This window comes from Vicugna pacos, chromosome 21 (genome assembly GCF_048564905.1).
Source record: "Vicugna pacos chromosome 21, VicPac4, whole genome shotgun sequence".
Classification (NCBI taxonomy): Eukaryota; Metazoa; Chordata; class Mammalia; order Artiodactyla; family Camelidae; genus Vicugna; species Vicugna pacos.
This window is the reverse complement of record NC_133007.1, coordinates 30,532,214-30,560,035: the sequence shown is the minus strand read 5'-3', so window position 1 is coordinate 30,560,035 and position 27,822 is coordinate 30,532,214. Positions and strand designations below refer to the sequence as shown.

Sequence of the window (27,822 nt, the reverse complement as noted above, 5' to 3'; positions counted from 1 at the left end):
ACAGCCCATCACTCAGAGCCCTTTCCACCACTGAATGCCCAGCCGGGCCAGCATGCGTGAGCAAATACAACATTTGTGCTCTCAGAGAAAGAGGATCTTTTCTAGACTGCTCCTTCACAGCAGGGCTGGGAATGAGAGAGCTGGGGGCCCACGTGAGCCCCGCCACCTCCCAGCTGGGTGACACGGATCATCACTGCGCTGCGGGCACACGTACCAGGATGACCGCCGGTGCTGGGCGTCATCGCAGTGAGGACTCAGACGACAAGTACGAAGCACCTGCAACAGTGCCTGGACCCTGGAGGACTCTCTCTAGACAACAGATGCTGTCATTACATCCCTCCTTTCTTCCTCGGGAACTCATGACCAACGGGGAGACAGTGGACAAGAGTGAGGAAATTAACCACAGTGACAGAACAGAGCAAAGCCAGCCTCTTCCAGAAGGCACCAGAATCCAGGGGCCTCACCGTCCTGGGGCGCTCAGAGACATCCTTGGGAAGAATATCCTTGCCAGAGCAGACGGCTTTCCCAGGGGCACAGAGAGAGAACAACCACACCGTATTGACTCCAGCCCGTTTACAAGAACAGTGGAAATCCCCTAGGCAGTTGGACAGACGCCCACCCAGAAAAAAAAAAAAAAAAAAGCATTTCTGTTCTTCCGATTGAAATGTGACCTCTTCGGGCAAACAAGTTTGAAACAATCAGCAGTGACAAGACATTATGTCCCAAGAACAGTCACATCCAGAGCCACCCTGGTCCATAAAGCAATAAGTGTGTGTTCTGGAGACTCCAGCCACCCTGCAGACGGCCAGGGGATCGAGAAGGAGTCCAGGTCCCAGAGAAAAGGACCTGAGGGCCTGGGAGTGCCAACTCTTTAACTTTTTCATCCAACAACCTGAGCTGCCCATTTGTGGATTCAGAAAGGAGTGAAGTGTGTGAAATGGGAATTGGACTTCGACTGGGAAACCGCAGACTCCAGCAAAGGCTTTCCTCTAATGAGGCCTTGGGAAAGTCATTTGACCAGCTCTCTGAGCCTCTCCTCATCTGCAGTGAATGGATCTCAAGTCCCAGAATTCTGAAACAGTCCTTCGTGTTTTTAAATAAGAAGGGACAGATTTGGCCAGGGCACCTGGTGAGAAAGAGAAAACGACCCCACTCCCCAGAAAATAATTCAGCAGGGGACAGGTTCCCACACAGCATTCCTGGAGGAAAGACAGAGACCCCCGCCCCATTCCAGGAATGGGGGCGGGGTGGGGGGGGAGAAGGCTGGTGTCTGCAGACCTACTGAGATGCTTCCGCTTGGTAGCATTTATTTAGCTCACCCCCTGAGTACAAAGTTCATAAACTAGAGTCTGTGCCCAGGAGCCTCCTGAAATAAAAAGCAAAATTTTGTTTGTATGGACATCCTTCTAGAAAGCAGCTCAAGCCCTTCTCATCAGGATTCCTAGTGGATTCATAACCCCAAAACTGTTAAGGACAAACGTCTTGATGATTTATAAGAAAAAGAAAAAGGAAAGTAAGAAAGATGGCATGGAGAGGAAGAGTGACTCACAGAACATGGAAATACTTTAGAAATCATCTAATTCACACCCTTTGTTCAGAAGAGAAAAAACTAAGGCCCAGAGAGGCACTTCAGCCCCCAGCCCCCCAGCAGCATCTCATTTTACTAATTCTGCGAAGAGACATGGTTAGGTGAGATCTCAGCATGTGGACAGCTGAACTGTCACTGAGATCACCTCCAAGATTCTAAGCATTAAAAGCCTAAGATTATCTCACAACATGACACAGAACGATTTATTGAACACTAACAAATTAATTCCACCAAATGCCAAGCCAGGAAAAATTTATAAACCCGGTCACATGTTTATAACTTCCTCTTCCTTGACTTTTTAGGTGATAGCTCTTTATGGGCCAAGTGCTATCTGGAGCTAATCTGCACCCCTATAAATCGGGTCAGGCTTCCCGGGCAGGAGGCGCTAAGAGGCTGCCCTGGGCCCACCCACCCGGCCTCCAGGAAGGGCCTGACGGGTGGCGCAGGCACTGGACTCACCTTCTCCGGCGCCTCTGAGGGCGGCCCGTGGGACCAAAAGGACTGAAAGCATGAAAGCCATTTCTCCCTCTGGTCTCAATCTTGCTAAAATGCCTAAACCTCTCCTAAATCTCTTCAGGGAGGAATCTGCCATAATCCAAAAGGACTCTCAGAACCATCGTTTAAGGAATGGATCCTAACTTAGATTTCCCCCTAAAAAAGTGTCTTACATCACCCATATGTTGTGGGATAGTTTGAAACTGGAAAACTCAGCCTCCGGTTTCCATTCAGAAAGCACTGTCACACTCTCGGTAAGGAGCACATGGCACCTTGGAAAAGTCTGCCCTTTGCCCTGCGGCTTATGTTACACCAAAATGCTCTTCTAGCTGTGACCCCCAGACAGACCTTCTTGCCAGGAACACTGGGCTACAATGGAAGGAAAGGACCTCCAACCCCAATCAGAAATCTTAAAAACTGTGCCCAGTCAGAATAAAAGATCCAGTCCGCCCCGCCTCACAGCACCCCCCCCCCCCAGGACGGCAGCTGGCCCCGGAGCGGCTTCACAGTCAGGACTCTCCAGCCCTACTCCCTGCAGCGGGATGCGAGCGCGAAGGGGAGCAGGTATTACAATAAACGGATCAGCATTTCCCTTCATTGCTAAAGTTTTCCTTGCAAACCAGTCTTTAAGAAAATGGTATTTTTTTCAAGAGCATCAGCTCATCTTCGGGAGCAGCCGCACAGTAACCTCCAGCGTGGACGCTCGCTTCACATTCAGGGGAAAGAGGCGGCGGAAGAAAGCAGCTGGGCGGCGGCCGCGCCCGCCGAGGCCACACGGCCGCTGCCTCCGCGCACCAGCCGCCGTCGGCGCCCCGAGTCCGAACCCTCCCGGGCCGGCGCCTACCTGCACCACCGGCCGGGCCGCCGCCCGCCTTCCGCGCCGCCGCCCGCGTTCCCACGCTCGCCGCTGCGCTCGGGCTGGGCGGCTTAGGCATTGGGATTTAAGGCCGGGGACGGGCCCGGCGTGCCGAGTGACGGTCGCGCTGGCCAATGGGCGCTGGAGGGCCGGCGGGACCGCCCAGGGGGCGGGGCGCGTCCGGCCCGCCTTCTTCGAAGAGCTCTGCTTTCCGAGAAATCACTTTGCGCAGAGGCGTCGGTGGCCAGACGGTCAGGGCGTCTTCCGGGGTCCGCGCCGGGGGTCCTAGGAGTGCCCACGGAATTCCCGAGGGCCGCAGGGGCGTCCGCCGGCCCAGGTCAAGGTCAGGGCGGATGGTGGGTGCCGGACGGCGCAGGTCAGGACAGTCGGGTGCGGGGTGGGTGTCAGATGGCGGAGGTCGGGGCCAACGTGGAGGCCAGATAGTGCAGGTCGAGGCGGGAGTGGTGGGGGCTCAGAGGCCAGTGCTGTGGTCCCCGCAGACTGACCCCCGGGTCCCCACTCAAGCCCAGTCAGGCTGCGTGGGAAGCATCACTCATCCAGATGAAGCCCCTGGTAACGTGTCTAGACGGTGGCAAATCGCCCACCTGAGATGTGGTCAAGGGAAGAACCAGCCAGTTACAGACCCAGTCCTAGGTGACCAGTCATCTGCAATTGACCGACAGTGTCAGAAAAAGAAAAAAAAAAAAAACAGCCAGCTGAAGACCTGTCCGAAACCATTGCCCCCTAAACGTCAGAAGTAAAAGCGGCAGGTTCCAGCCTGTTAATGCTAGTACATCCAACTAGGGACATTTTCATCGTGAGTTCTTTTCCCCAGGAAACATCGGGTTTGCTCAGGAAGGGTCCCCTGTGTGTCTATGCTCAGCGTCCAGCCTCTCCTGCACGTTAGCTGGCATTTATTCTAAATATGGGAGTGGAGTTGGGGAATAACACTGGTGACAGGAATGAGAAAGCCCGCCCTAGAAACAGAAGAAAAAAAGATACGTTTTCCCATGTTCTGTTCTGGGGTAGCCTTAGAATAGAGAAAAGTGAGTCTTCATTGACTTTTACGTCGAGTTGGCCAATCCTACACAAGCAGCAGTGTTCACCCAGCTGTTTTATTCATTAGGCTTTTCAAGGACCTATGAAAAAGGTTTGCGACTGAAAAAGAAATTTTACTAGCCCCAAAATGCAAAAACTACACTACAAACTTGAAATGAATAAATATTCAGAGATCTCCAAATTATAACATGTCAACTTCATACCTGTAATGTATTGATTGATATACACGGTTTTCAAATATAATGACATGAGAAACCACTTAGAACTTCCTAATACAACAGTTGCGGGGGAGTCGCAGCAACCATTAATTAAAGGAGCTCCCTATTGCCGAGTAGTTTCAAGTGAAAAGTATTTTTTTAAAGCATAAGTTCTCAGGGGCAGGGTATAGCTCAAGTGGCAGAGCGCATGCTGAGCAGGCACAAGGTCCTGGGGCCAATCCCCAGAACCTCCTCTAAAAATAAACGAATAAACCTAATTACCTCTCCCCTCAAAAAGAAAATTTTTAAGTTTAACTTCTCTAAGAGTATTTACATAGATGGGAGTATTTTAACATGTTTGTTATGATGTGGGATCAGTGTCCAGAACTCAGGGTGCCTGGGACCTTAGAGGTTCTTGTAACAGCCTGTGTGTGTGTTTATCTTTTCACAGATGTGCCCCTTAAGCCTACCAGATTACTCACTTCCAAACACTGTCCACCACACACAGATGTGTAGTCAAATTTCTGCTCAGCGCTCCACTTAGGTACAAAGACAGGAGCAACAAGTATAGAGAAGTCAGCAGTGGAGGGTCCCAGCACGTGCTACTGGCAGTAGGTGTCACTATAGGCATGACAGGAATTGTTCACAACACACTGGCCGGCATGAAAGCTGCTCCAGAAACCCCATATTTTCAACGTGGTGCATCCTCGCTGCCAAGGAACAATCTCTACCCTTATCTGCTTAGTTCACTTCTTACTGAATGAGCATTTTTTTGAGCAACTGCTATGTGCTAGAGATGGTGCCAAGGAAAGAAGCCCCAAAAGGCAAAGCATCTCTGGTCATTCCTTCCTCTCCACTTACCGCCAGCATCCTGATTCCTACAGCAGCCAGCTGGCCTTCTGCCTCCATGTCACCACCCTGTTTAGCCTGCTCTTTGCTCCCCCAGCTTAAGCCCTTCCATCTACGGTGGTTTCTCCGTGGCTGCCACATCAGGCCCAGATGCTCACCCCTCGTGTCTAAAAATCAAACTCTTTCAACCTTATCTCTTACCATCACCCAGCAAGAACCCCTTCCGTGGACAGCAGCCTGTCACTGCCGTTAGAACAGCAGGTTCTGGAGTCAGGCCCCCTGTTCCAGTCTAAACTCTCCAACTATTTGTCTGTGTGACCTTCAGCAAATGACTTAAACCTTCCTGAGCCTCAGTTTCCTCATCCATGTAATGGTGTTGTTAACATCAAGTTAAATTGTTTGAAATTGGCAATATTCAGCTGGGGTTTTTTTTTTTTTTTTGATCTACAGAAAGGACAGTTTCTGACGTTCAACTAGCCATTCCTGCCTCTTAGGATTAGTGAGTGAGATTGTGTGGGTTGAGGGAGGTTGGGGACTAGGTAAAGGGAATTGGTGAAGAGGTTTCCCGGGAGAGAATTTTTCCATTTTCGAGTCCACACCTCTCCCTTCACACTTCCCAAGCCCAGGCTTAGCAAGAGGGCTCAGAAGTGCTCTGCAGTGTTTGCTCAGAGGACAGAGGTTAATTATCCTGAGAAGGCCAAGGCCCCCGACAGCAGAGCAGCAGCTCCTGCCCTGGAAACCTAGAGCACGACGGGGGGTCCCCTCCCACCTCCCACCACACCACGACACAGCAGGACGACAGCTGTGTAGGAAGCTGGCCCTCACCAGACATTGTAATCTTGGACTTCCCAACCTGCAGAACTGTGAGGAATAAATTCACCTTCTTCATAAGCACCCAAGCCTGTGTTTTTTCCTGCAGCACCCTGAACAGACAAAGATCTCCCTTTTCCATGTTTAAGCACCCTGTGATTGCCTTGGGCATCTATACACACCCCACCTGGACAATCCAGGACCCTGTCCCCCCTCTAGTCGGCTGATTGGCAGCCTTCATTCCATCAGCACCTTATTCCCCTTTGGCACGTAAGGTGACACGTTCCCAGACTAGGATGTGGGTGTCTTCGGGGCCACAGCTCCGCCTGCCGTGCTGTCCTTCAGACCCACCTCAGGTCACTGTTTTCCTACCCCAGCCTTCACTGACCCTCATTTCACAAACACCAGGCTCCAGCAACACTGAAGTCTTCATAACATAATTTAGGACTCAATGTATATGTGAATTATTTCACTGAATTCTTCTTTAGATAAAGGGTAAAATCTTATTTTAGTTCAATACCCCTACTTAGCACAGCGCTGACTGAGGGGTGTCAGATAGCAAGGGTGAATTCACTGCAAGAGGCGATCCCCAGGGAAGCGGCGGGAGGGGAGCTGGGAGCACACCTGTTCATTTCTGGGCTCAGGACGCGCTGGGGGTCTGAGCCAGGCCTCCAGGAACGCCTCCAGGTTCAGTGATGCACTAGGGGGACTCAGGGACTCAGCACATGGCTGTCACCACAGCAGGTTTATCACAGTGCAAGGATGCAGAGCACGAACTGCCCAGGTGACAGGTGTGGGGTGAGGTCTGGGGAGTCCCCAAGCAGCGCGCTGTCCAGCAGGGGCGCGTTAGAGATTCAGTGCCCCGTGTCCTTACTGGAGGCCGGTCAGGTGAGCACCCTCTTCCTGACACGCACCCAAACCCCAGACTCCCAGGGGGACAGCAGGGCTCTGACACCAACCACACTGTACACACGGTTTAGGCACAGGGGGGACCCTCCCCAAAATCAGTCTGGGACTGATCATCAGTCTGGGACTAGGGGGACCCTCCCCAAAATCAAGTTCCCAGATGCCAGCCAAGGGCCAACCTTGGAAGCAGGCCTTTCTGGGGACCGAAGTCTCACGCCTGCTGTGGTAACTCTGCTGCACGCGCTCCTAATTCTGAGGAGGTCTTGACATGCAAAGCCTCCTACACTTATTCCAAAGGTGACTGTGGCTTCCTCACCTGCCACCAGGTACCTGTGTTCACCTGCCATTAACAAGGGTGAGTGGAATTTTCTCGGCTTCCCTGAGGCTGCAGGCTCTTATTAAGGACAAGGGAGCTGCTGCCACCAGCATCTGGAGGAGGGCGGGGTGCCAGGTATTCCCGGGAGGGGCCTCCCCCCACCTGCAGCAGATCTGCGGCCGTGCCTCCACCTGGCAGCGCCTGCTCATCCCAGCCACAGCAGTCGTGCTGACTTCACCAGACACCAAAAGCATAGGAGTGGGAGCTCTTTATCCCTCTTTAGGCTTTACAGTCCCCAGTTGTCTCTGCTCTCCAGATTGCCCACGTGTGCCCTGCGGTGCCTCCTGGCTCCTGGCTCTGCCAGCCACGCGGGGTCTCGACATGCCCCTGGTCTTCCCCTCTTCCCGAGTCTGTCCCCAGTGTCCTCCAAGCACAACTCTGGGTATAGAAATGTACATCTTGGAAATTTTTCCTGTCTGCCTGCTTCCACAAGAGACCGATAAAGGACAGCGCTGATGGAATTGATCCCCTCCAATGTGCTGTGTTGACTCGAAACTGAACTTTCAACCTAAGGCCACGTCCATGCAGTGACACTATTGCTTTCCTTCAAGAAGGGCAACACCAAATCAAAGAAACGATGGTTAATGCTAAGGAATGGCACTAATGCTGAAACCGCGAACGGGCAAACCAGAGAAAGCTGGGCAGATGGGCCCAAGAAACAGGAGGTAGTGAGAGATCGACCCGTTAGCAGACCGTGGCCTGGCTGGATGAGAAGGGCTTTGAGGAGCATCAGTGCGATGGGGTCGGGGCAGCTGATAGGTCAGAAACGCCAAGCCCGTGAAACAGAACATTTGCTGAGAAATAAGCTAAAGATCAAGGAGACCTGAGGGAGTTGAGGGAGGCTGGGGGGCAAAGCTTTGTTAAACAGGATGGAGGAAGTATTAACCAGGAAAGGAGAAGCCAGACGGATTGGACTCCATTAAAAGCAAGAGCTTATGTTGAGTAAAGACAGTACTCAGAATGCAGAGGCAAGCCGAGACGGGGGAAGACACTCAGAGCACGCATTCCCTGGGAAGGGTTTATACCCAGACATACAAGGAAATCCTACGAATCAGTAAGGGAAAGATTCCATTCTAAATTCTCTGGCAGAGGCAGTTTATTGCCTGGATCTTTGCGGAAATTTTAAGTTAGAAAATAGAATAGGAGGAGTGGCTACTATAGGAATGCACTTTGCTCCGTCATATTTGAGTTGCTGCAGTATTTAATTATCCATTTGGCTGTTATGACAAAGTTCTCAGCTGTAATTGGTAGTTGTTGCTGTAATAGTACACTGCCCGTACTTTTATCTCCCGTGCTTTTTTATGTGCCAAGTGTTCACAGCCTTGAGCCTCGGCAAGTGCTTAGACTTTTTAAAAGAAACATGATAGAATTGCACAAAGCTGATCAGTTTTGAGAAATCATTAATGTCCTTGAAGAGGTTTTTTGTGGGTGCAAAACAATGGTAAATTTGCGTTGGTCCCTCTTATAAGAGTAATGAAATTAGGTCTGCTGAAATGATGAAGTCTTATTCACGCCCTGATTTTACCTACTCTTGTCTATCAGTAAACACTGTGATACTTGAATTTAAAAAGTAAATAGAGGAAAGACATCCCATGCTCTTGGATTGGAAGAATCAATATCGTTAAAAAGGCCATACTGCCCAAGGCAATCTACAGATTTAATACAGTCCCTATCAAATTACCCAGGACACTTTTTACAGGACTAGAACAAACGATCCTAAAATTTATATGGGATCACAAAAGACCCAGAATTGCCAAAGCAATATTGAAGAAAAAGAACAAAGCTGGAGGAATAACACTCTCAGACTTCAAACAATACTACAGAGCTACAGTGATCAAAACAGTGTGATACTGGCACAAAAACAGACATATGGATCAATGGAACAGAACAGAGAGCCCAGAAAGAAATCCACAGGCCTACGGTCAATTACTCTTCGCCAAAGGAGGCAAGAATATAAAATGGAGAAAAGACAGTCGCTTCAGCAAATGGTGTTGGGAAAACTGGACAGCAGCATGTAAATCAGTGAAGTTAGAACACTCCCTCACTCCATACACAAAAGTAAACTCAAAATGGCTTAAAGACTTAAATATACGACAAGACACAATAAATCTGCTAGAAGAAAACATAGGCAAAACGTTCTCTGACATAAATCTTAGCATCATTCTCCTAGGGCAGTCTACCCAGGCAATGGAAATAAGAGCAAAAATAAACAAATGAGACCTAATTAAACAAACAAGCTTTTGCACAGCAAAGGAAACCATAACCAAAACAAAACGATAACCTGCCAATTGGGAGAAAATATTTGCAAATGATGCAACTGACGAAGGCTTAATCTCCGGAATATATAAGCAGCTCATACGACTTAATAAGAGAAAAACAAACAACCCAATCCAGAAATGGGCAGAAGACCTAAACAAGCATTTTCCCAGTGAAGACATAGGAGCGGCCAATAGACAAAAATGCTCAATATCACTAATTATCAGAGAAATGCAAATCAAAACTACAATGAGGTGTCACCTCATCCCAGTCAGAATGGCCATCATTCAAAAATCCACAAATGACAAATGCTGGAGAGGCTGAGGAGAAAGGGGAACCTTCCTACACTGCTGGTGGGAATATGGGTTGGTGCAGCCATTATGGAAAACTGTATGGAGATTTCTCAAAAAACTAAAAATAGACTTACCATATGATCCAGCAATCCCACTCCTGGGCATGTATCCAGAGGGAACTCTAAGTCGAAAAGATACAGGCACCCCATATAAATGTTCACAGCAGCACTATATACAATAGCCCAGACATGGAAGCAACCTAAATGTCCATCAACAGATGACTGGATAAAGAAGTTGTGGTATATTTGTACAGTGGAATACTACTCTGCCATAAAAAATAATAAAATAATGCCATTTTTCAACAATATGGATGGATCTGGAGATCATCATTCTAAGTGAAGTAAGAAAGAGAAAGAAAAATACCATATGATATCATGAAAATGTTACAAATGTTATATATAAAAACAGATTTTTTTAGGTTTCTTTTGTATAGCACAGGGAACTATGTTCAATATGTTTTAATAGCCTTCAGTGGAAAAAAAAATGAAAACAAATATAGGTATGTATATGCATGACTGGAACATTGCACTGTGCACAAGGCTGACACACTGTAACTGACTGTACTTCAATTTTTTAAAAGTAAATAGAAAGATTGAACAACCACTGCACTAACTCAATAGCCAAGAAGCCTGTGAAGTGAAAAGATGATCAAAATTCTATTCAGGAAAACGCACATTAAAAACCACAAGATATCACTACACACCCACCAGAATGGCTAAACTTTAAAAGATTAGACCATTCACACAGTGCTGGCAGGAGGGCAAACCGGCACCATCACTTTGGAAAACACAGGTTAAATCTATGCCTATCTTAGATCCAGCGCTTCCACTCCCAAACATATGCCCAAGAGAAACGAGGGCGGGAGGTCCATGGAAAGACACACTCCGGGAACCTGGCTGCAGCTTTATTCCCAGTCACTCCGAATGCTGCACTGGAAACAGCCCAAACAGCTACCAGCTGGAGACCAGGTAAACCACCTCTGGTGTAAACAGCCAATGAAATGCTGTGTGACAGTAACAAAGAACAAGCCAGCCCTGCGCTCCGCGCAAGCACTGAAGCCACGGACCCTGTGCTGAGTGGAAGAAGCCAAGGCAAAAAAACAGCTAGGCATCCGACTTCATTTATACACAGTTCAAGAAGAGGCACAACCAAGGTGGTAGAGGTCAGGCTAGAGGTCACCTCGAGTGGGAAGAGGGGGGTTGAATGCGAATTGACTGCAGTGAGCCACCAGGGAGCCTTTCCAGGGCGGAGTGTTCCACAGCTTCAGCGGGGGGTTGTGCACGGATGTGCACAGGTGTCATCCTGCTGGACACCTATGGCTGGTACCGAAAATTGGCAACTGACAAAGATGCCGAGTCAAGCACAGGTTCCTGGCCTACCTTCGCTAGGTTGGGAACCAAGACTTGCTTCCAGGCATGGCAGCCCTGGGCCCACAGGGGCGGGCAGGTATGATTCACCTGGGAAAACTAGTTCTTGAAAGTTGGCAGTTTATTGTGGCAGATAAGGAAAAGATTCATTCGTTAGTTTATCCAGCACAGAACAAATGGCTACCATTTATCAGGCCATTAAACACATGGGTATGGGGGTGGGTGGGTGGGTGGGTGTGTGTGTGTGTGTGTGTCCGTCCGTGTGTACAAACGATCAACTTTTTCATGTAAGAGGCAATCTTCCAGGAAAAAAAGTGACGTTTCTTCAAGGTGCTGGATTGGAACTGACTGAAAGCCCTGGGGAAGAGAAGCATTCAGAAACTGGGTAAAACCTGTTTGCTCTGAAGATGTGACCTTTAACCCCACTTGCTTAGGTGCAGTTCTAACTGAATCAATTCTCTGTTTGTTCTAGGCGGATTTAGATGATCATTTATAGCTGCTAATACTGCCCCAGTCTATTTCTTTACTTCAGAAGCATAATAAAGATCTAAGTCTATGTTTGTTTATATCCTAAAATTACTTTTAAAGGCATCATTCATTCGTTTATTGGATGCTCATTAAATTCCTGCAATGTGCTATGTATCTGATTCATAACCAGACTCCCAGGTGGGGGGAGGTCAAAGCATATACAACTTCAATGTAAAGAAAAAGAATTTCATTAAGCTTATTTTTTTTGCCTTTCAAATGTAAATTTTACTCATATTGATTCCTAGGGAAAGAGCTTGAAAAAGTCCTGGAAAAGAACAGCTCTTCACAGGAAGAGGATACTAAGCATAGATCAAAAGTACCTGCGACACTTTGGGTTACTGCTGGGAGACGCTGGTTTACCGAAAGCATGAGTTCTGACGTGTAGCATACATGAGTGGTTTTACATTTTAATCTGCATCTGTAACTTGGGGCACCTGGTATCTTGGGGGTAGGGTCCAGAGACGTGCACACTTAATGAGCTGTGCTGAATAATCCAGAAAATGTTTATCCATATCCATCGCCGAGTGACTCAACAAATATTTCTCTAATAAATGTATAGATTAATTGCAGAAAAAAATCAGCACAGTAATAATTGTTTACCTCTAAACAATCACAAATTTTGAGGATTCTAACAAACTTCTAAAATAGGATGCTAGAACTCTATCTTTACACTGGCTCTAAGAAACAAGACTGCAGACACAGTCTTTATTTGTAAGCAATCTTCATTTCAGACTTACGTGGCCTATGGTGGTTGTGTCAGTGGGCAGAATTTGCTCCCACCTCAGTCCACTTAATAATGAGCTGTGCTTTCAGAATCTTTCTAAAAACGGAGCGAAGCACCCAGTGAGGGGGAGCTGCCCCTCCCTGGAAGGAGCCAGGGCTTGGTCGCCTGTGAGAGATCCCTGCCGGCAGTGTTCCTGTGTTGCTTGGAAGAGCGCGGTGCTTAGTCCATCATGTCTAAGTCCCTTCCGACTTTAAGATTCCGTGATTCCAGTTCAACTTCATTTTCACTTTGTGAGTCTTCAGTGCATAATTCCTAAACGGAGGCAGCTAAATTCACGCCAGGTCGTAATTTCTTTCGCGGTAATCGCGTGGCTGGCTGTGACATGCCCCACGACCACCTAGAGAGATGCAGAGCAGAGCTGGCTCCCAGGCCAAGAAGCAGAATGAGCCCCGTGGATTCCCAGCGCTGCATCACAGAACTTGGCACAGCAGACGAAGGGGACGGACGAAGTCACCGTGCAGCCTCAGGTGAGACCAGCCAGGACAGATTCAGTGTGTCGTTCACTTTCTCATTTACAAAACACTATTCTCAAATCTTCTTGTCTGGTTCTCAAAACCACCCTGTAGGCACGAAGAGTAGGACTGTCCCCATTTGACAGGTAGGAAAACTGAGGCTTGTGGAGGCTGGAGCCTCTTGACTTCAACCCCAGGGCTCTTTCCAGTCCTTCACATTGCTTTGCTCAGGGGCTAGGGTGCAGCTGGAGCAGACTGAGGGTCATCCACACCTCTGTTTCCTCTTCTGGAAAATTAAAGGGCTGAACCAGTCGGGCGCTTCTGTTTCTTCTAGATATAAATGGCTCATTTCTCCAGGCAGAGTTATGCTAAACTTAAAAACAAACCAACCGGGAACTCTTGGTGGGGGAGGCACCAGGCAGGGCACACAAATGGCTGAAATTTCTTTACAAGTTAGTCATTTCCTTCCTGACAGCCTTCCTCTTGGTCTGTGCTCTTCATTTTTAACCCTGTCACCCACTCATGCAAATAAATGCATCACCACTTGCAGGTCAAGCTAGAGATTGTGCAAACGCTTGCTTCATGCCTTGCTCCTGGACCAAGGATAAAAGTTACTCTTGTATGAGGGTCAGTTCGCATGAGGGAGGTACATCAGTTCTCTTTCTTCACTCGGCTCCAATTCTTTGGGTTGCCCCCAGAGTCCCCAAGGGTTTGAGATTATCCCTTTCTAGAATCATTTCCAGGGACTCTCTTTTGGGCTTAAGTGAATGGAAAACTTGCTTGTTTCATCCCAGGATGCAGGATTCTCGATGCGGCAACTCCCCGACACGGACTAGGCAGCTACACAAGCCATGCAAGTCAGATCTCTTTTCCCTAAATATGATTCTTATGCTTTTACTTCCTCTTTGATGCTTCGATTAGTTTATTTACTGTTTCAGCACATCAGTTTCCTTGAATGATGCTATGGTATTAATGTTTATGTCCCCCCCCCAAAAATTTCACGGCATTATTGGATGCTACAAAAGAAAACAAAGCTGAATGGAGACTATACCATGTTCATGGATTGGAAAGTTCAATGCCACAGAGAAAAGCCAAGTTTTAGGATGGTATGGGAGGACTTGCCCTACCAGGTGTCCAGCCTTATCATAAACCTGTTGGAACTAAGAGAATGTGGTAGTGGCACAGGTTAGGAGCTGAAACTAATGGAACAGCAGGATCGGTCCAGAAACTGTCTCCCTGAATATGTGAAAACTGGACATGTGATAGAGGAGGCCTCGGAGATCAGTGGGGGGGAGGGGGGCTGGGTAATAATAAATGGAGCAGGGACACTGATTATCCATAAAGAAAATAAAAGAAAATGAGTTCCATGTTGCACAAGCATCCAACAAAATTCAGATGGATTAACGGTCTGATTGTAGAAGGCAACATATAAAATCCTCAGAAGAAAATATAGGGAAATAACTCTATAGCTTCAGAATAGAGGATGACTTTTTTTGACAAGACACAAAACAGCATAAAGCATACAGGAAATAAATAATAGATTTACATTTTCTACACCACAAAGAAAAGGTGACAAGACCACAGCCTGGAAGATATTTGTAACAAACAGTATAGACAGACTTTTATCCAGAAAGGAAAAGAATCCTACAAAACAGAACCAAAAAAAAAAAAAAAAAACCAAGCGAACAACTAAAAGATAAGTATGCAAAAGATATAAATAAAATATAGTTACCATATGACCCAGTAACTCCACTCCTAGGTGTCTATCCAAGGGAAATGAAAACATACATTCACACAAAAACTTGTACACGAATGTTCACAGCAGCATTACTCATGATAGCCAAAAAGAAGAAAAGCTAAATGTCCATTACCTGATGAATGATAAACAAAATGTGGGATATTATTCAGCCCTAAAGAGGAATGGAATACTGATGATGCTACAACATGGATGAAACTTGAAAACATCACGCTAATTAAAAGAAGCCCGTCGCAGAAGACCACATATTGTATGATTCCAATAATATGAAATGCCCAGAACAGGCAAATCTATAGACAGAAAGTAGACTGGTGGCTGGGGCTGGGGAGTTTGGAGGAAAATGGGTGAGGAATTTCTTTTTACCCATGCCCTAAATTGATGGTGGTGATATTACATAATTCTATGAATTTACTAAAAGCCAGTGAACTGTACACTTTCAATGGGTGAATTGTATGGGATGCAAATTATATCTCAGTAAAGCTGTATTTAAATATGTTTATCTAAATAGAGCATTTGTAGAGGAGAAAAAGCCAAAAAGCCGATTAGCGTTTGAAGGATGCTCACCTACAATGGTAACGAGGAAAATGCAAGTCAAAACAATGAGGGGGAACTTCATACTCATCACACCAACTGGAATCTCTAAGTCTAGCAGCACCCAGCACGGCCAAGAAAGTAGACACAGAAACGGGGCATCAGACACCCACATCAGGAAACTCCAGGGATGTCTAGGAAGGATGGTGATGCTCAGTTTACGAGTCAGCAATCCCACCTGCAGGCAGACTCTGGAGAAAGTCGCATGCAGGCTCTCAGCAGACAGAAGGACCCGGGCGACACCTCTCCAGGTGAAACGTGGAAGCAGCGTGGATGTCCGTCCCGCGGCGGACGGACAAGCTGCAGCACGTGAACACGAGAGAATGCCACGCCGCAGATCAGAGGACAGACCCAAAAAGTCTAATTTTGAATCAAAACCACAAGTTGCAGGCTAAACACATGCATCATCACATCATTTATATAAAGTTTGAAAGTAAATGAAACAGAATCGTGTGCTGTTACGGAATCGCACACATGAAAATAAAATTAAAACCTGCGTGGGGATGACGGACTCTGAGTTCACGCTGGTTGTTGCCTCTGAGGAGGAAGAAGTAAAATGAGGTCGCCGTGAGCCCAGCCAGGCCAGGCTGGATCTGGAACAGGCTGGATGATGCAAACAAGCCAGAGTGGACATCTGGTTGTGTTAAGACGGATAAAAGTGGAGGTGGCTGTTTCTATCTGCTTCAAAACGCGTTGGCATCTATTGCTACCCTGAAATGTTCCCATGAACACACGTTTGTTACCATGGAGACCCATAGGTAAGCTCCTTGAGGTGGTGTCCAGAAAGGCCCAGAAAGACCAGAAGCCTGGCTGCCGAGGCCCAGGGTCCAGATGGCGGGGGTGGGGGTGGGGTGCTGCTGGGCAGAGCAGAAGCCAGAATCTCAGAATTCAGAGCAATGGAGAGAGAAGCACAGCGCCGGGGCCCCGGCAGGCAGACCCCAGGCAGGGGCGGGTCTGGGCGCAGGAGGCAGCAGCCAGAACAGCTGAAGCTAAAAGCAGAAATCCAACGAAGGACAGACCCAGAGATGGGCTCCAGGTGGAAAAGAGAGAGTCCGGCGGGATCCGCGTGCTCACCCTGAAACACAGAGACGGGCACAGGGAAGACAGGGAGGGGCTCCGCCTTGGCCCGTCAACCACGACTGACTTCTCAACCTGGCTGCTTAGAAAATGTACACACGCTGAATAATCAGGAGGAATGAAGAAGAGGAGCCATATCTCCTCTCTCAGGAAGCCTGGGGCCTCTCGGGGAGGGAAGGTGGGACAGGCGCACAAATCACTATAGTTCAAAGCAAAATAAACATCACGCCGCACACCAGAAACTGACACACCGCTGTCAGCTGACTATGCTCCAGTAGCAAACAAATGCAGAAATAAACATGTAAATAAATAAATAGAGCACGTGCACGTGGTTAGAAGGCTCAGGTTCTCTGACGTGAAGGCAGTGGGGCTGACCCTCCGCACGGAACTCACCCCCAGCTGGAACATTCAAGGAAGACTTCGTGGAGGAAGCGGGTAGAGAAAGACCAGAGCGGGAGAGAGACGTGCGCTGGGGACCCCGGGGCAGGGCGGGGGCCCGAGGGGGCCTGGTTTTACGCCTCCTGCATGTGAGGGGCAGCGTCGTCTCGGGTGGGCGTGCGGGGACAGCAGTGTCACGGTGGGCGGTGTGCAGGTTACAGGCAGGAGAGGAAGGGACACGCAGGAAGGGCTTTCTGGGCCAGGACCGGGCGGGCTCCCACGCAGCACTGGGACACAGATGGAGGGCCCCTCAGGAAGGTCCCCAGTCACAGGGAGCCTCCGTGGGCATCTTCATGTCGGGTTGTTGCCAGGATGAAAGGACGCATTGTGTCATTCGGAAAAATTTTCCGTGGGTGTTGGGTCTCCCTGACCGTGAATCTGGGGGTTTCCGGGGTGGCCGCCCTCCCTCTCGCCAGCCAGCGGGGCAGCACCTCATCCACCGGCTCACCCCTCACACTCAGCTCCCCAAACCCGACACGCTCCGCGCGGAAAATCATTCTTCATCTCGTCAGTTTTTTTAAGTGGGGTTTTAATTCTGTGCAGTGGGGTGTTCTTAATAAACACTACACAAATTCCATACCAGAAAACATTAAAACACTTTGTTTCTGCAACAGCCAAGCATCCGAAATATCACTTGGGTCAGCCTTGTGGTGGTGCTAAATCCACTGAATTGCACACTTTAAAACCGTGCATTTTATGGAGTATGGATTCTAACTCATTAAAAAGAAACGAAGAGAAAGCAGCATAAAAAAAGCAGTCGTGGGCCCGAGGATGGAAGCGTTCCCAGCTCTGTGTGATGGTCCATTTTTAGCTACTGTGCTGTTTCAGAAAGACTCTAAGTGAACCTTCAAACTAAAATCACCAAAATTTTACTCTGCCTAAGCTATTGAAGGACATGGTTTTCACCCAAGGTTTTCCACCTCTCTCTTCTGGTTTTGACTGGAAGAAATTTAAAAGTTATGTCATCCTGAGGCATCAGGCTGGCCTGCCTCCTCGCTGTGCAGACACCACCAGCAAAAGACCACAGGAAAAAAGGGAAGAGAAAATGCAAGGGACCTCGGGGCAGAGAGGGTGGCCGGGCAGCCTTCAGGAGGTGACATTTAAGTTGGGACCCGAGAGCAGAGAGGTCGGCCACGTGAGCCAGAGGGAGCAGGCGTCCCAGCCGCCGATGTCAGGTGGGTGAAAGCGGTTTGGAAACTACATGGCTCCTGGCCAGCTCTGACCCAGCAGAGGCTCCCAGCGTCTCGAGAGAAGGGGCGGGGACGTGGGTGTCCGACCTGAGACTGACCTACACGAAACAGATGAGCCCAGAGCGCAGAAGCCCCGTCCCAAGCACTGCGGGAGTTCCCTCCTGCCCCGAAGCCTTCAGGAAGTTTCATGCTGTAGAACGTACACGGGAGAGACTTTAACGGACGTCCACTCAGTGCTTTCCTGATCCGATCATTTTTAGAGTGAAAAAAATGCACTTGTCAGCCCTCACCTGAACTTTTTAAAGAGGCCAGGGGAGTGCACTGTTATTTTCAATTTGCAAGTTGGGAATGCAAGCAACTTACAGCAGTAAAAGCCAGGACGTTTTGACAGGAAGGATCAGTGACCCTCCAGGAAGGAGAGGAGAGCCCTTAGCCTCTTTCTGCCGTGGGCTCCCTCGTGAGTTGAATGGTGACCCCTCCAGAGCCATGGCCACGTGCTAAACTCCAAGGCTGGGAATGTGACCTTATTTGGAAAAGGGGTCTTTGCAAAAGTAACTAAGTTAAGGATCTCCAGGTGAGAACATCTTGGATTTAGGGTGTTTTTGAAGAACAGAGGACTTAGGCCACATGCAGATAGAGGCAGAAATCAGAGGGACCAAGGCCACCCCAGGCTGCTGGCAGCCACCTGCGGCTGGGAAGGAAACATGGAATAAATTCTCCTTCAGAGCCCACCAGCACCTTGATTTCAGACTTGCAGCCTGAGACAGAACTGTGAGAGAACACATTTCTGTTGTTTTAAGCTACCCAGTTTTTGGCAATTGGTTACAGCCACCATAGGAAATTCGTATGGATTCCACAGCAATCCGGCGAGGCCCCTTGTCAAGGACAACATTTCTGAAATGCATGTGATGAAATGTACAGGACTGCCAAAAATAAAACCCAGTTGTACGGAAGTACACTTATCTCCATGGGCCCCAAGGGCCCCAGGTGAAGAGCTGGGAGACACTGCTGTGGCTCTCACCAGAGCACTCCCTGGTGCTGGTCCCTGTCTGGTAACAGAAGACACCTCAGGAATCCTGCCAATTGAGCAACCTGCGTATTAGAACTCCTTAGGGACAGCCGCTGGCCAGGAGAGGGCCGTCTCTGTGTTCTGCCACAGAGCAGTCGTGTCCCCACGCTCCCTCCCCAGGATGTCCAGACTGCAATGCAAGGCCCGGCTTCAGGGCCATGCGACCAGTGTGGGAAGTTAAACCCCGCACACCGCCTTTTCACGGGGATACAGGCACACGGAACAGTTCTGCTGCACATCTTCTGTTGAGCTTCCTTGTGCGACACACAAGCTCTGCACCACAGTGACATCAGCAACGGGGCAGAGATGGCTGGCTCCTCGAGAGGCCCCCTGGCCTCCAGTGCAGGACCTGCTCAAACCCCGGCTGCGCCCAGCGCCAGTCCGCACCGCCTGCCATGAACCAGCATTCCTCTTCCCGCAGTGGGATCCAGCTCTCACAACCGGAGGGGAGAAAGGACTGTGATGACCAGCCCCTCAACAAATACTGTTTTACTTCTGAAGTATTCAAGATAATCTTGCCCCAAACATCACCACTGCATTCAGAAACCCAGAAGGGCCAAACGTGTTAGCATCAAATCACAGTGTCCTCGGGCCCATGTACTTAGTGGGGAACCAGTCCACCAGCTGGCCTGGGTCTAACCCTTGGGAAGATGCTTAGTTCAGAGAAAGAGAGCGAACTCCCAGGAGCAGGCACCGGAATCTGCACCAGATCCCAGTGGCGTGTGGGATCCACAGGCGCCTTGTCGCCCGCAGCACCCTCCCTCCCCGCCTCCACACGCCACGGCCTCAGAGCAGCCCGTAACCCCGGCGGTGCCATCCGACGAGGCGGGCGTGCGAGCCTGCCCCATGCTCCCACCACGTCCACTTCTAGTGGTGAGTGACTTCCCGCCTTAACCCCTGGGACTGTGGAGGTGATGAGATGTCACGCTGATTACGCTGCATTACACGGCAAAAAGGTGTGTGTGTGTAATTGCTAATCTGTTGGCTTTGAGCAAATCACAAGAGAGGCTGCCTGGGTGAGTCTAATCACATGAGCCCTTTAAAAGCAGAGAGTTCTCTCCAGCTGGTAGCAGAAGGGGGAGTCAGAGGGTCAGAGCACGAGGGGCCGCCAGGAAAGCATGAGGGAGATGTGGGTGGTGTAGGAGCAAAGACGGGTCCCCAGATGACATCCAACAAGGAGACGGGGACCCTCGGTCCCGCAGTCTCAAGAACCGAAAGCCTGCCAACGACAAGAGTGAGCTTGGAAGCACCGGGGCCGCAGCCCTTGGGGCCCTGAGTAGAGAACCCAGCTAGGTCCCTGTGGACTTCCGACGGACAGAGCCAAGACAACAAACGGGTGTTGCTGAAAGCCACTCAGTTCGTGACAGCTCAGCGTGCAGGAGCAGGAGACTGGCACAAGTAACGTTCCATCAGGGCTGTGCCAGCAGCCTGGCGGCTGGAGCCGACAAATTCGCATGGGGAGGAAGTGGTGATGCCAGGCCCTGTCCACTCCTGCTCCGTCCAGCACGGCAGCCACCAGCCACAGGGCGACAGCGAGCACTTGAAATGTGGCTGGTATGAACTGAGATGGAAAATACACCAGATTTTGGAGACTCAGTAAGAGAAAAAAGAAGGTCAACCATCTCATCGATACTTCTTGAATCGACTGCATGTTGAGTTGATAATGTTTGACTCTGTTGGGATAAATGAACTATATTATAAAAACTGATTGCACCTGTTTTTTAGTTTTTTTAATGTGACGTCTAGAAAACGATAGGTTAGGCTTGTGTGTCACATTGTGCTTCAACTGGACAGTACTGGCCTACGTATCACCTCGTGTAACCCTCCCAGCCACCCTGCAAGGTGGGCGCTACCCTGTGGTTCAGAGGAGAAAACAGACCTTGCAGAGTCAAGTAAGTTGTTCAACATCAGAGGCTGAGGGCGAGCAGACAGAGCCGGGAGGGGGACAGGGTCGTCAGAGCCCAAAGCCCATTCTCCCACTGCTTGGTGGGCCACCCTCTCAAACAACAGAAGTCTGCATTTTCGACAGCGGCCACGAATGTCTCACACCAAACAAACGGCTATAGACGGGGACAAAACCACAACCCAGTCGATTTAGGGAAGTATTCTGGGGTAGAGGGAGACACTTCGTGGTGCTTCAAATAATACTCTAGGAACTGGCCAGGGACCTGGGCCACTGAAGCGAGCGATAAAGCAGTCATTAGGGAAACAGGGGGTTCCTGGTCCCCTTCTCCATGCTAAGGACGTGCTACAAGAAAGGAAAGGTTACAATCCACACAGCACGGTCCATTTTTGTAAATGCCTTGCGTAAGCCCTAGCATTTGAATTACTAACAAAGAAGTAAGATGTGCTCTTACCTTTCTGCAAGTTCTACCCACTATCCTTCCCGTCACCCGGGTCGCAGCTGCAGGGCGGCCTGCCCATCAGGGGCGCAGGCAGCCGCTCAGTCCCAAAGGGACACAGTCCGAGAGCAGAAAGGGCAGTGGCGGCCTGTGCTCTAGGAAGATGCAGAAGAACTGCAGAATGCAGTCCCTCCGTGTGCCCCGGAGCCCAGTGCTCAGGGAGGCGGGGGGCAGGCGTCCTCCTCGACACCAGGAGAAACTGAGGTTATTTCAGAGCCTGGTGATTTAAGGATGTGGCCCAGTCCCTCGCGCTCACTCGCTATTCATCCGTTTTCCTTGTCTACTAGTCCCAAGACATTTGTCATACATACATTACACTCTTTTAGTATCCCATTTCAATTTATGTTCAATCTGCACGCCCTCTTAGCCAGTTCAATCCATTTACAACTCAGTGTTCATGGTGTCAAGGATGCTGAGTTCCAAATTCCTCCCTGAGAAAAGCTATTATTATAATCGCCACGCCTCTCGTCAAGGTTGCAGAGATCTGCCAAGCACACCGCCTCCCAGAAGACCTCCTGGGATTGTTCTCGGGGGTGGAGGAATGGTGTTGGTAGGGGGATCTCCAGGGTCATGTTTTGAAATCCATTCTCTACTTGGTTTTGGTCATGACATGTGACATTCTTTGTTACTTCTCAAAAAATCTTGCTCCAAAGATGCTGACCTCGCTGACCTGGACCGTGGCTCCAGCAAGGATCTAGGCTCCTTCCTGCACATCCCAGGATAGGCTGAGCGTGACCCGGGAGGGTGTGCTTCCTTCTGCATCACATGACCCGACAGGGGTGACTGTGGGTCAGGAGGGACAGATGGTCCCCTCAAGTCCCAGGAGCGCAACGAGCAGTTTATGATACTTCTCACAGTGGAGATGAACTGAAATTCTGTTTACAAAAGTTATGGCTTTGCCTTGGAGCCTTTGCATATTTTAATTCTTATTAAGGGTTTTAACATGCCAGTGTCTCACGTGGCTAACTTTGGGTGCCTTCACCTGAGTCCATCCTGTGCTTCAGATTACAAGCTCCTCCCCCCACCACTCCCCTGTGTTTGCCTTTTAAAAACTGATTATCTGATGTGTATACACATGCTCATAGCAGCATGATTCGTAATCACCAAAAGGCAGATCCAACCCAAATGTCCATCAACAGATGAACGGATCAACAAATGTGGTCTATCCATACAACTATTATTCAGCCTTAAAAAAAGAAAGGAAGTTCTGACACCTGCTCCAGCACAGACGAACGGTAAGGACACGAAGCTCAATGAAAGAAGCCAGACACAGGAGGACAAACACTGCACGGTTTAACTTGCATGAGGTGTCGACAGCAGGCAGATCCACGGAGAGCGAAAGCGGAATAGGGGCCAAGCGGGGCTGGGTGGGCAGAAAGGGGCGCTCGTGTTCAACACGGAGAGCTTCAGTTTGGGAAGACGGAGAAGTTCTGGAAGCAGGCGGTGGTGAGGGCTGCACAACCGTGTGGATGTGCTTAGAGCCCCTGAGCTGTACACCCACATGTGGATAGGTGGTACGTTTTACGCTATGTATAAATAAAAAAAAATTTTAACACTTTCAGCAATAGGAAAAAATGGATTAGATGTACTCTTTGGATGAGAACTAGTAACCTTACAACAGTGAAAATTTCCAACTCTGAAATGTTGACTCAGCAGTTAACCAAGGAAGGCAGGATAGGGGAAAATGAGATTGCTATTTCCTTGAACTTGTGCAGAAAAAAAAATGGAAATATATATTTTGGATGTAAAAATGTATTTAAAAATGTAGTAAAAATACAGTAAAAAATTTGGAGGAGTTGAGAGCGAGTATAAAGATGGATTCCCATGTAGCTATGTGAGTTGCTTGCTTCCACGTACTGACACCTTTGTTTCCCTGCTCGGCACTGTTGACTTAACTTGAGGTAGCCCCCTATTAAAACTGGTTTTAGTTTCTATAAAGATGAAAGATACTTGCAGGAAATGTCCACACTGTAGGAAAGCATAAGGAAAAAAATTGAAATTCCCCCAAATTAAACCACTCAGTATAACCACCATCAACATTTGGTTAACATTTTTCCAAGTCCCTTGCTCTTCTAACAGATGGAGATAGGTAGATTGACTAAATAGACTAGAAGGGTAGATAAATGACTGACTGATTGCCAGACGGATGATAGATTAGATTTACATAAATAAAACCATTATGTTTGCTCTTTTTTCACTCAACAAACCATTGCAGTGATCATTCTGTGTTAAGGGATATATACATAACTTCAGAACAAAGAAAATTACCAAAGATAAATAAGAATAATATATGATGATAAAAATTCATCCGGAAGACATAACAATCCTAAATGTGTATGCACCTAACAACATAGAATCAAAACACATGAATAATACATAATAGCCGTGAAAGGAGAAACAGCCAAATTCTAAAATGATACTGGGAGAAGTAAACACTCTCTCAGTAATTGATAAAACAAGTAGACAGAAGGTCACCAGGGATACAGATGACCTGAACATCAGCAACCATCTTTGACCCAGTGAGCACATAGGGACCACTCCACCAAGTCAGCATATAGGGACCACTGCATCCAGTCAACACACAGGGACCACTGCATCCAATGACCGAACGCGGTCGTGAGTGCACATGGACTCTCATCAAGATGGACCATGTCCTCAGTCACATAACGAACCTGAAAAAATTGAAAACAATTGAAATCATATGAAGTATGTTCTCTGACCATAGCAGAATTAAACTACAAGTTAATGACAAAAAGACACTCAGAACCCCTCCCTGAACATTTTGGAATTAAACATACATCTCAGTAATCCCTGGTCAAAAAGGAAGTCATAAGGGAAATTATAGAATATCTTGAATGGAATAAAAATGAAAATACAACTTAACAAAATTCATGAGATGCCAGTAAAACAGTGCTTAGAGGGAAGTTTAGAGACAGCAGATGCTTTTATTAAAAAAGAAGATGGTTTTCAAATAAATAATCGGAGACTTTACCTTAAGAAAAGAGAAAAAATGAAGAGCAAATTAAACCAAAGTAAGCGAAATAAAAGAGAAAATAAAGGCACAAATAAGTATGAATTAAATTAAAAACAAAATAGATAAAATCAGTAAAACCCAACTGTGGTTCTTTGGAAAGATCAGGAAAATTGATAAACCTCTAGCCAGACTGACCAGGAAAAAAAGAAAGACAAGACTACCAAAATAAGGGACATCATACAGATCTCAGAGATATTAAAAGGACAAAGTGACACTATAAGCAACTCTGTAACAAATTTGACGACTTGGATGAAACTGATCAATTCCTTCAAGTACACAGGCTACAAAAACTCACTCAGAACAGCAGATAATCTAAACAGTCCTAGGTCTAAAGAAATTGAGTTTGTAGTTTTAAAACGCCCTCCAAGAAAGAAATCCCAAGCCCTTCACCAAAGAGTTAATAAAGGAACAATACAAATCCTACACAGTCTTCTCCAGAAAATAGAAGAGGAGGGAACCATGTCCAAGTCATTCTGCGCAGCCAGCGTTACCCTGATTCCCAAACCAGAGAAATGCACAAGGAAGGAAAATCGCAGACCAACATCCCTCACGGATACAGCACAGAGTCCTCCTCAGAGCGTCGCGGAACCATAGCCAGTCGTAAGAAAACCAGTCAACACCAAGGAGAGCTTTCCCTGGAATGCTCTGTTGGAGCAACGTGAGAAAATCAACCAACGTGACCCACTGTCTTAGCAGATTAAAAAATAAAACCACATCATTACCTGGGTCGATGCAGAAAGGGTATCTGACTAAGTCTCACATCCATTCATGACAGTAAAGAAAACACTCTCAGCACATTAAGAATATAAAGGAATTTCTCTTAACGTGGTAAAGGACATCCACAAAAAACCTACAGCTGACACTATACCTAATGTCAAAAAACTGAACGCTTTTCCCCAAGTTCAGCTCTAAGGCAAGCAAAAATGCACCCTCACCCTGCAGAGCTGAAAACACATCTTCCCAAAAATCTGTACACAAAACTCACAGCACCTTTGCTCCTAATTGCTAAAAATCAGAAACCCAGATGCGCCTCTGTGGATGACGAGATAAAGACACTGTGGTATATTTGTTTCCATGCAATGATATAGCGTGTGATGTGTTTCCATTCAACGGAATACTGCTCAGCCAAAGAGGGAAAAAAAGGGGAATAAACTATGGATCACACACCACATGGATGAACCTCAAATACATGACATGAAAGAAACCAGACCCATGATGACATTCTGTGCAACTGCATCTACACAACGTTCTTGAAATGGCAAAATGTGACGGGGAGAGAAGAGGTCCACGGCTGCCCTGGGTGAGGGGTTGGGGGAGGGGTGGAACTGAATCCTGGTGCGGTCATAGCTACAGAACCCCATGCGGTTGTCAGAATGTAAAGACCTGGACCTCAAAAAAAGTGAGACTGATTGTATGTAAGCTTTAAAATAAATTTTATAGAAGCTAGAAACACAGACACACACACTTCCTGGCCATCCTTCTCTGTGCACTTTATTATAGATACGTTTAGAATAACTATTTTTTAAGCTCATGAATAATTTGCTTGGAACTGGACTGAATTATAGGAAATTTATGAAGAGCTGTCCTATTTTCAATAGTAGGTCTTTCTATCCAAGAACACCAAGTCATCTTTTACACCCTTTGACTTTTTCCACTTGGGATCCTACTTGTTCTTGTGAAAATTCTCCTGCTTTTCACACATTTTGTTATTGTGAATGAACTCTTTTTCCCATGACAGTTTCTAGATGACCTTTGTTTAAAAGGAAATGCAGGCTTCTGAGTGCTTGATTTATGACTGGCCTCCGCAGTGCCCTCCCTGCGAGGATCAATATCCATTATTAATTAGTAGATGGCACACATGCTTACTTACATCACCCACAAATCATGACTGTCCTTTTCCACCATTTGCAAGTCTGACATCCCTTTTTAACTGCGATGACTAACACTTCGAAAACAACGTGAAGTAATTCCACTTTTATTTTCTAAGTTCCACTGCCAGTAGGAGACGGAGCAGCTGTTCAGCCTTTTGCTCTTGGGCGTCATTTTTCTAAGCGAACAGGCAGAAGAGTGGAGCCTGCCTACACCTCTTTCTGTATTTCCACCAACTTCCCGTTATTTAAAAATTAATGACTCGGCAATATTGAACATTTTAAAGGGAAGAGAGCAAACCGTTCCTCCCCACGCCGCTGCCCCGAGAAGCTGACTTCCGCGGCTCAGCGCTCATCCCGGGCGTCACCGAAGCAGACGCCAGCTCCCAGGCTGACGGCACTCCCTGGATTCTGCACACAGACTCCTAGACCCAGACAATTTCCGCCTCCCCATCAGAAAGAGGGCAGAAGGACAGATGCTAAGGAGGGAAAGGACCTGGGCGGGTGGCCGGCCCCTCAGCCCTCGCTCTCTGGCGGGGGTCAGAGCTGGCGAGGAAGAGGATGGCCAGTGCGGCTGTGTGGTCGGCAGGGTCGGCTGGTGGAGCAGCTGGAGCGCCCAGGAGAACTTTTCCCCAGCCTATCCCTGTCAGCGGCCGGCTGGGGGACCGTGGACAAACAGACTCCCAAACTGAACTTCTAGGGGCACCTCCAGCCCTAAAGTCACATATCTGTTTCTTTGGCAAAACAGGGCAGCTGGGCTGAGGGCTGGGCCATCAGAGCAAGAGGACAGAGAAGCAGTTCCAGGTTATTCCACATCATGAGATCGCCTGCTCTTTGTGTTGGAAAGGACCGGGGGCGGGGGGTGACCTAACACAACTTCCCCTTGGCAGGAATCCCCTCTCTCGTACCCTTGACACCCCGAGCCTGTCTGATTCTGGCCCTGGGTCCTTTCCATGGGTCTGAACGACAGGTCTCAGATACTGGTGCCTGTCTGAGGGGGTCTTCATAATTTGGAGCTAAAATATACTTTCCTTTATGAATAAATGACACTACTATAATGGTAGCTGGTTTTTTAAGTGACTATTACAAAATTAAGGCATCAACTCCACAAGAGACACAGGTGTTTTTCCTACTAGTCTTTGAAACACAAGAGTAAGGAGCCCCAGAGAACACTGCATTTGATGAGACATGTCATATATGAAAGCAGAATACAACATCAGACTACCTGTTTTTCTGTGCACGTGATACATAAATGCCAGCACAAAAATAGGGTTTGTGGTGGCAAGAATGTAAGTGCTTTTTTACCTCTCCCCTCCCCCCACCACACCCTGTGTGGTGCGCGTCTGGCACGAGTTGTGTAACACGCGATCATGTCCAACTAATGAACTTTTGTATTAATCACTGAGAAAAGGAACGTAAGTTCAACCTAGGTAGTCTCACGCCTGACATTGGACTAACCAAAGAAAATTCAAGTAGCCCTGGAAGCCGGGAAATGTCACTCAGGTGCGTTTACACGGAGAG

General features: G+C 48.1%; 1 protein-coding gene across 3 annotated transcripts in view; it reads right to left on the bottom strand.

Annotated features, from left to right (window-relative positions):
• IRF8 (interferon regulatory factor 8) overlaps positions 1 to 27,822 on the bottom strand; it is a 63,864-nt gene that overhangs the window by 15,899 nt on the left and 20,143 nt on the right. Inside the window, exon 1 of one of the 3 annotated variants that reach the window (XM_015246303.3) lies at positions 2,928 to 3,010. The exons of the other annotated variants lie outside the window; for them this stretch is intronic. The gene's annotated coding sequence lies outside the window, so the exon portion shown is untranslated. Of the gene's footprint in view, positions 1 to 2,927; positions 3,011 to 27,822 lie in introns of those variants that run through there. 3 annotated transcript variants of the gene reach the window in all.